Source organism: Grus americana, chromosome 20, assembly GCF_028858705.1.
Source record: "Grus americana isolate bGruAme1 chromosome 20, bGruAme1.mat, whole genome shotgun sequence".
NCBI lineage: Eukaryota > Metazoa > Chordata > Aves > Gruiformes > Gruidae > Grus > Grus americana.
Window position 1 is genome coordinate 9,241,143 of NC_072871.1, and position 8,312 is coordinate 9,249,454.

The 8,312-nt window shown below is 60.3% G+C and overlaps 1 non-coding gene across 1 annotated transcript; it reads left to right on the forward strand.

Moving 5' to 3' along the window:
- The first annotated feature begins 2,318 nt into the window (after positions 1–2,318).
- On the forward strand, positions 2,319–2,378 carry LOC129215695 (U7 small nuclear RNA). The gene has a single exon (XR_008580073.1). It is a non-coding gene; the product is annotated as a U7 small nuclear RNA (small nuclear RNA).
- The last annotated feature ends 5,934 nt before the right edge of the window (positions 2,379–8,312 follow it).

An 8,312-nucleotide genomic window follows, 5' to 3' on the forward strand; every position in this document is an offset into this window, starting at 1 on the left:
ATCCTTATGCCCACACCCTGGTTCCCCAGGACTCCCATGTCCATCCCTTGATCCACAAGCCCCCTGCCTGGCTCCCCACACCCTGGGGCACCCTGTTACAGCTCGGGCAGCAGCACCATCCTCGTGGCGTGGCCATGGGCTGTGGGCCCAGCTCAGCTCCCTCCGACCCACTGCAGGAGGCTGCCCTGGCAGCGCTGCCTGGCTGGCACCAAGAGCCAGGCTGCCCACAGCCGCCAACAGCCAGAAAAGCTGAGTTTATCAGTGAAACCATCGCTGGGTGTTTCCTGCCTGGCCACTTTGCCCCCTGCCAGCGCCAGCCTGCTGACAGCAGGACAGGATCAGGGCAGCTCAGCCCAGACAGGCACCAGCCACCCCGCAGGGGAGTGCTTCCAGCTAGGAGAGGCTTTGCCTGTGGCTGGAGTGGGTGAGAGCACAATGGGCTGCAGACCTTGCTGGGCTAGCCTCAAGGGATGTCCCTGAGCCTGGTGGCGCCCAGAGCCCAGGGGCTGTGGCTGCTTGCCTTCTCCTGTGCTGCTCTGCAGCAGCAGTGGAGACCCTGGCACGGGCCTGAGTGTGTTTCAAGATTATCTCGGGTTTTGCTGTCACCTCCTTGCAGAGCAGCAGGAAGCCCCAGCAGGGCCGGGGGGTGCCCAGTTCCTGCGCTTGGCGTGGAGAGCAGCTGTGTGGTGGGAACAGGACGTGAGCAGGGCTTTGGGACTGTGGCTGTGGGGCCATGGCTCGTACCGTGGGGCTTTGCTGGGTTTCAGCAGCAGGGATGGAGCATCCCTGCAGGGCAAGCAGCTTTCGCAGGTGTCCAAAAATGAACAAGGACCTCAGATCCAGCTTCAGCAGGCAAATGCGTTAGCCATGATGCAAATATGAGCTCAGCAGGCTCTTGATTTGCTCTTGTAGGGTGGGGATACCGGCTGCCTCCCAATGACAAATACATGCTGGAAATGAGGGGCAGGTTTTGCTGTATATGTGCAGTTGGTGCGGCCAGTGTGTGTTGAGGCCAGGGCTGCTCCTGCCTGATGTCAGCCTGCCTGCGAGCAGCGCTGTCCCACTGGGCACTGTGCGCCCTGCTGCTCACCCCATCCTCTGGCCTCTGAGGCAAAGAGCAGACAACCCGCCTGGATGGGCACGAAATACAAAGCCGTGGCAGGCTGGCTGTTCAGTGCAGAGGGATGGATTTCAGCAGGGCATTGGGATGGTTTCAGCGGGACCATGGGGGGATGGTGTGAAACACTTGCCCAGGTGCTGCCCTCTCCCCCCTGCCCCATACCTGTGTGCTCCTGGGCTGCAGAGTTGGGCAGCGGCAGGTCCCCACCTCCACTGCTGCCATCGGCCCCACGGTGTGGCAGCCCCATGGAGAGCAGAGCGGTTTCCTCTGCAGGTGTGCGTCTTTCCCCTCTGTCCTTTCAGGCGGCACCACCAGCCCCGGCTCCAGCCTTTCCCCCTCCCATCCTGCACCTGACGCCGGGTGCTGTTGACTGCAGCATGTGGGACCTGGCAGAGACCGGCTCCCCTGTGCCCCCTCAAGCCAGCCCAGCAGTCCTTGGGGATGTCCCAGCTCCGGGAGCTCTTCTGCATGCTCACAGCTCTGCTCCCTTCCCTCTCGTCAGGTTTTAATAATCATTTGCTTGCACAATACGGGAAACGGTTGCAACAGCCCCAAGGCCAGCTGTCTCGCCAGGGCCGCTGAGGGACTGCCATGGAGGGGCTGCCCCTGAGGTGCCGGGGGAGGGAGGGGGCTGCCGGCAGCTGCAGGGTGAGTGGTGGCCCCGCTGGCCTGCACACCCCCCACCACTCCTGGTGTCTTGCCTGGTACCCAGACCCCTTGCTCCAGGTGCCCGGTGCCACACCAGCCTGCCCAGCACAAATCCATCAGCTACCAGCCTCCCTGCTGCCAGCCCCAGCTGCCAACAAACTTCCCCCCCTTCCCCTTCATGATGGCTGGCTGGCTGAGCTGCAACCCAGCATGTCTGTCCTTCTGTCCCAGGACTGGAGCCTGCCCCGGGTCCCCAGATGAATCCCTGTCCCTGGCAAGGGCAAGGGTGGGCAGTGCTGCCTGGGCATCGTGGTGGGACCATGGCCTCGCAGCCTCCCTCAGTGCAACCGCGAGGCCAGGACCACCCAGGGCATGGAGGGCACATCCAGGGGTTCGCCATGAGCTTGGCAGCGTGGGCACTGGCTCTGGCCAGCAAACGCCCAAACATCGCTCTGTAGCAGTAAGGGGAAGCTCCAGCACAGTGCTGCTGAGCCCCACATGCATCACCACCATGGTCCTATTTAAAAAAGGATGGGGAAGCTGTTTTCTGAAGTGATTTCAGCTCTTTTAGTATTTGTCCAGCAGGTTTCCCATCGCGTGGGAAGCCTAAAAATTGATTCTATAGGGAACGGAATGAAGTTTTCAGAGGTGGACTGCAGCCACGCTCGGATGGATGCACCCCGAGCCCCTCCAGCGGAGCAGCGGCTCTGCCCGCCTGGTGCAAGGCCTGAGACGCCGGTGAGAGGTGACTGCCATGGCGTGACCCATCCCAGCGCCCCCCCCCCCCCCCGCCATGTGCACATCCCCGGGCAGGGGACGGCGAGGCCCCGGTGCCGGCGGAGGAGCCAGCGGGGCTGCGGGAGCCGGTGCAGCCGGCCGCGTCTTCCCGTAAGGAGGCAGCAAAACACCGTCTATGGCAGCGCGGCGCCGGCCGGAGCTGCGGGAGCACCGGGAGGCACAAAGCACCGCTGGTCCTGAGCTGCTCTGCCTGGGGCCGCCCCACAGTTCCTCTCCGGCCCCCCGGGACCCCCCTTCCCCCGGGCTTGGGGTGACATCGCTCCGGGAGCTGCAATGCCTCCGGGGCAGGACAGCAGGACCCAAGAGCATGCGGTGGGTCAGCACCCGAAACTCCTTCCCTGTTGTCTTCCCAGGGGTGCTGGAGCCGCGGGGACACCCCGTGCTGCAGCCCCACGGGCACGGGGTGGGTGGTGAGGTGGCAGCTCAGGGAGCCCACCCTGGGCAGGCGTGGAGCCTCCCCGAGCCCTGCGCAGGGAGCGGCACCGTGGGGCAGCCAGGCAGGGGCAGCCCCGTGCCCCCAGTCCAGTGCTCCGGGCGTAGCCGTGCCTGGGACGAGCGGATACCCTTATCCCAGGGGATTTGCATGGCCCGTGGGACATCCCCTGGCCTGATTCATTCTTGGACATCCCCTGAGAGGCTCCTTTGGTGGGATGTGGCTCAGTGGGTGAACTCTTGCCCATGGGTTGTGGAGATCTGGGCAGAGAACAGGGAAGCCAAAAGCCTTATGTTTTTCTACTGTAAGGTTAAGAGGCAACTGGTGCCAGGTCCCCCGTGGGGAAGGTCCCCGACAGCCACAGGTACTTCCATCCAGCACTATGGCACAGCAGATGCTGGTGGCTGGATACCCCACATGGGACATCGGTCTGGTCCGGTCCACCCTGCACTGGGCTCAGAGTGGCTGCGGGGCCAAGGAGGACAGCAGTGGGGCTGCCCGAGGAGCAAAGCTGTCCCTGACGGCTGAACAGGGCTGGCAGCCCCTTCCCCAGCTCCTCTGGGCACAGCAGCAGAGGACCCAGCATTTCCTCCGGCACAGGGAGCTGACAGACGCTGTTTGGGGGGCTACAAATCAGAGCTGAAAAGCTGGGGCTGGACAGGCTGTCTGGGAACTCGTAACCTGAGCTCCAGGAAAGGAGGACTCAGGAAAGCGCTTTCAGCAATCATATTCATCATCTTCAGCTCAGACTCATTAGGCTTGCGGAGCCCAGCCTCGCCACCGCCAACGCCTCCCGCACGCAGATAGAGCCGCCGGCTCAGACAAATAAATGCTTCCAGCTTCCCGGTGGATGCGACAGGTCAGGGAGCATCTGATGCCAATTACCCACGGTGTAGGGTTCCCCAGCCCTCCTCACCCACACCGTGCAGCGAGGCGGCTCCTGCGCTCCGGCCCTCCCGCCCAGGTCTACCCCGGCCATGGGGGTGTTTGGCTGCCTACACGTCCCCTCCAATTTGGAGTGGCCCCATGGGTCACCCTCTGCTTCCTGTGCCAGGAGCCATGGGGGCAGCCAAAGGGGGAGAGTTTTAGTTTCCCGTTGCAGGGGGAAGAGCAGCCCTTTGCCACCCATGTTTTGAGCTCCTCCATCCTGGGGGCAGGGACCAGCACAGGGATTGCCCACCCCAGCTTTTCAGGGGATGCTTGGAGGCCGCCTCTCCGTGCGGCTGTCCCTGCCATGACAGCACAGCATTGGGCACCAGTGTGACACTGTTGGGGTTTAACTCCCACAGGTTGTTCCCTCCCAGTCTGTCCCCATCACACGTGCTCACAGCATGGTGCACAGGGACCCCTGCTTCCCGGGCACAGGGCGATGGGCAGGAGAGCTGTCCTGGCTGGTGGAGCAGGTTTGGAGACATCTGGGTGGGAAGCATGTCGGGGCTGCACATCACTGTGTGACACTGTGCAGATGCCCTGCACCCTGCTGTGCCCACCGTGCGGGGTCCCAGTGACCCGACTGCTCAGGGACATCCCTGGGGCGGCACACCCCCATCTCAGGGTCTGAGCCAAGGGAAGCCATGACAGTCTCCATCGGGTTCAGGTCCAAAACCCACAGACCGGGCTGGGAAGGGACCCCAGGGTCCGGGCACCCATCCCAAGCGGTGACGGCAGGCGTCATAGCCACGCAGCCTTGCCAAGCACTGCGGCGAAACCAGCGCAGGCGGCTCTGCTCACCCAGCAGCTCTTCAGGGCAGCTGCACATTTCCACTTCTCCAGGCTCGGGCTGGCCTGGATGTCCTTAATTGCCCAAAGGTCGTCATCCCCGAGCCCAGGGCCACGTGTCGGAGGGACCCTGGGCAGGAACCTGACACGGATGCGAGTCATTCGGGATCAACGCTGGGGGCCAGGAAATTGCAACGGACACGAACCTAAATACACCGTGCGTCTCCCCAGGTAATCAGGGGCCGGGCCAGATTCCGGCTGACAGCTTAAATGCCTTAATTCCTCGGCCGCTGCGGTTCGAGGGGGTCCCGTGTGCCATGGGCTTCTCCCAAACGGTCTCTGAGCTGGAGATTTGTCTGTAATTGGAGGCATCTTGCATTCCCCTGAAAGTAGCCAGGTCCCACTGGAGGGGGGCTGCGGGAAGGCAGCAATTTTCCTTATGGAATTATTTACCTGATTAGAGAGTTTATTTTATCAAAATTGCTTCAGAATGGGACTGCTCGGTGTGTCCAGCGTGGGGAGCTCCCTGGTGGGGCCAGCGGCCTGGAGACAGGTAATTTGTGTGGTTAATGGGACTAATCCACTAGGCAATTACACCAATAGATTTCACGGCTGCAAAGTGCTCTGTTCCCATTAATTAAAAATCTGTTAAGAAGATTAGCACATAAAGGTATCAAAAGAAACCCAAGAGTTTCTTTCCCCACTGGCCCCCAAAGGCGAATGTGGGAGTGCTGGATTGCTCACATTAGTGCAGAAATTATTCTTTTAAAGGTAAGGGCTTTGCATCCAAAGTAACCACTGACAGTTTTCCCTGACTTCCCTACCAAGAGGTCCTTTATGTTTAATTATAGTTTGTTTAAATTAGCCCTGATTGTTCGCGTGGAGTGTTAGCTTAAATATACTTTGAACGTGTGGTTCCCCTGTGCCCTGCCGGTGCGGTGCGAGGAGGGCGGCGTCCGGCCAAGCCCCGCACCCCGGCAGGTGCCCCCGCCGCAGGGCTGATGCTCGGGGCTGCCCAGGAGGAGACGGGGATCCGAGCTTGGCATCCCCTGGCTGAGATGGTCACAGCAGAGCAGGAGCTGGGGATGGTGGTACCCACCCTCAGCAGGGGCTCAGTTGCAAACCCAGCTCGGCAGCAGGCACTGGGCTGCGGTGGGCACCTCCCCGGCACGGTGGCGGTGGTGGCGGTGGTCTGCCCGCATCCCACCAGCAGCTTCTCTGCTGGCAGGAGCCCCGTGCCGTCACTGCCCGCACCCTGTGGACACCCCACTCCCGTCCCCACGCTGCCAGTGAGCCCAGCGCTGCTCAGCCTCATGCTTGGCGGCCAGTGCTGCTCCTGGCCTTTGTCCACAGCCAGACACCGAGCAAAACAAAAGCAAATTCCCCGGCAGCTGAAGGTGCCATTTTTATGGCTCGGCTGAACAAGGAAGTATTTTTTGATCTCTTAAAAATCCCGAATATTATCTGACAGTTTATCTTGTTTCTCCGCATCCGTGTCTTTGCAGCAACGCCAGCTCATTTACATGTGTATTGCGCCTGCCTCCACGGGTGCTGAGGTCAATTGAAACTCAAGAAAAGAGGAGAAATTTATGCAAAACTGTTGATTGCATTTGTATGTAATGAAATCATCCAATATTCATCTGACTATAGACTCTAATCTGAAAGGAGAAGTGAAGGACATAAGAGTCACTGGAAAGCAATAATGAGCTTCTGTAGTGATTAAAAAAGCACTTGAGCTTTCTGAAAATCCAGCCAGAAATCGTGTCTAATCAACACGGAATATAGGAGGCAGAGATTACATTGATACATTTTGCAAAGCTCACTGTTGAAAATGTATGCGAGCTGTAAACTCTGACATGCCATCCATGGTCTGTTTTATACAAATCCGGGCGGCACACAATCAGCGCCCGGGCTCGTCCCTGGCACAAAGCAATCTTGGTGTCTCTGCTCGATGACTCACAAGGAGCGCAATCACATCTATTTTGAAGAGGATGTTGGTTTTTAACTATGTCGAGAGCTTCCAGCTTCCTTGGAGTTTTTCCTTCCTTTCGCCTCCGCTCTGCGTTTCCCGGTGGCCGCGGGGCACAGCCAGGAGGCGGTGGGAGGCCACTGCCCGCCCCAGTCCCTGCCCCAAACCCTCTTGGCACGGCTGTCCCGGTTCAGCGGCTCGGAGCAAACCAGAGTGTCCCGGCAGAGCCAAGCGTGGTCGCCTGGGCGGCTCCAGGAAGGGTGCGGGTCTCTGCCTGGGGTGCGATGAGCAGGGATGCGCACAGGGGTACCACCTATGCACCCCCCTCGGGGACCGCTGACCCACCGGGCCATGGCGGCGCTCGCCAGGTGGGAACCCCTTGGTGCACCGAATCCACACATGCTGTTAGGAGAGGGCTCCTGGCAAGCGTGGCGTGGTGCGGAGAGCCCAGGGCATGGCTTGAGGGGGTCCAGCCATGGCCCTCCCTCACTCCCCCTGCTCAGCATGACCGAGCAGCATTTGCTGCTGAGGCCAAACCATTTGGTGGCCAAAGCAGCATCACTGACAGCAGATCCGTGTTATACCCAGCTCAACCATTTTCTGGCCCAGGGTCCCTTTCCCTCCTGGGTTATTTGGTGCAGCTGGAGCTTCCTCCTCACCCGCCAACAGCATCAGCTGCAGCTTCTTATCAGGCTGGGTGCAATCCAGGCTGGAGCTGAGTGAGAGGTTCCTGCTGGTGGAGGGAGCTGTTGCAGCAGGCATGTTCTGTGCTGCAGCTCTCACTGTGGAGCACCAGAACAGCAGATGATTTGTGCAGCAAAAGGGAAAGTGAGACCAGCCCAGAGTCACCCTGTGTGCCAGCTGGCCGTGGTCACAGTGAGTGTCTGTCCTCTCTTCTCCTGGGTGGCTTACAGTGGCCCTTGGCAGGCACCTGCATGGTGGCTGTGGCAGGTGGGGGTGACCTCCTGGGCTGGCACGCTGCCGTGCGCCTGGCCACGTGTGGTGGGTGCTGCTGTGGTCCTGTGTGGCTGGAAAGTGCCGGGGCTGTGGCTGGTGCTTTTGTCCGCTTGTCCTGCGGGGTGAGGGAAGGGTGGGAGCAGGATGGGCGGTGGTGGCACAGCTCTGCAAGCTCATGTGCTGCTTGCGCTGCTTTGCTGGTACCAGGGGTGAGAGCAGCATCTGCGGGTGCTGTGGCTGCTCCTGGCTGATGCAGAGCATGGGGCAGGGGGTGTGAGGGGAGGACACAGGCAAATGGACTCCCCAAACCTGCCCCTGCCATGGGACCATCAGCTGCAGCTGCTCAGAGAACAGGTCTCTGCCTTTCTTCAGATTTAAAAGCTTTTTTTGCACCTGGTTTTGCTTCACCAGCATGGCCAGCCCTGGACCTCCACCCGCTGCCCCCAAAGGCGCAGGGCACGGCTGCACTGGGGACAGGCGGCTCTGCCCCCAGTCCAGCGCTGGTGCAGCTTTCCCACTTTGTTTTAATTCATGTGCAGTGAGATGCTACAGAGTAAGGAATAGCAGTAAATACTTGGAAAATTCCTCAAACTCTTCAAGCCCAGGCTGTTGCTGGGATGCTGAGGCTGTGACAACAGCAAAAAAAACCCTCGTTGATAAATGTCAAA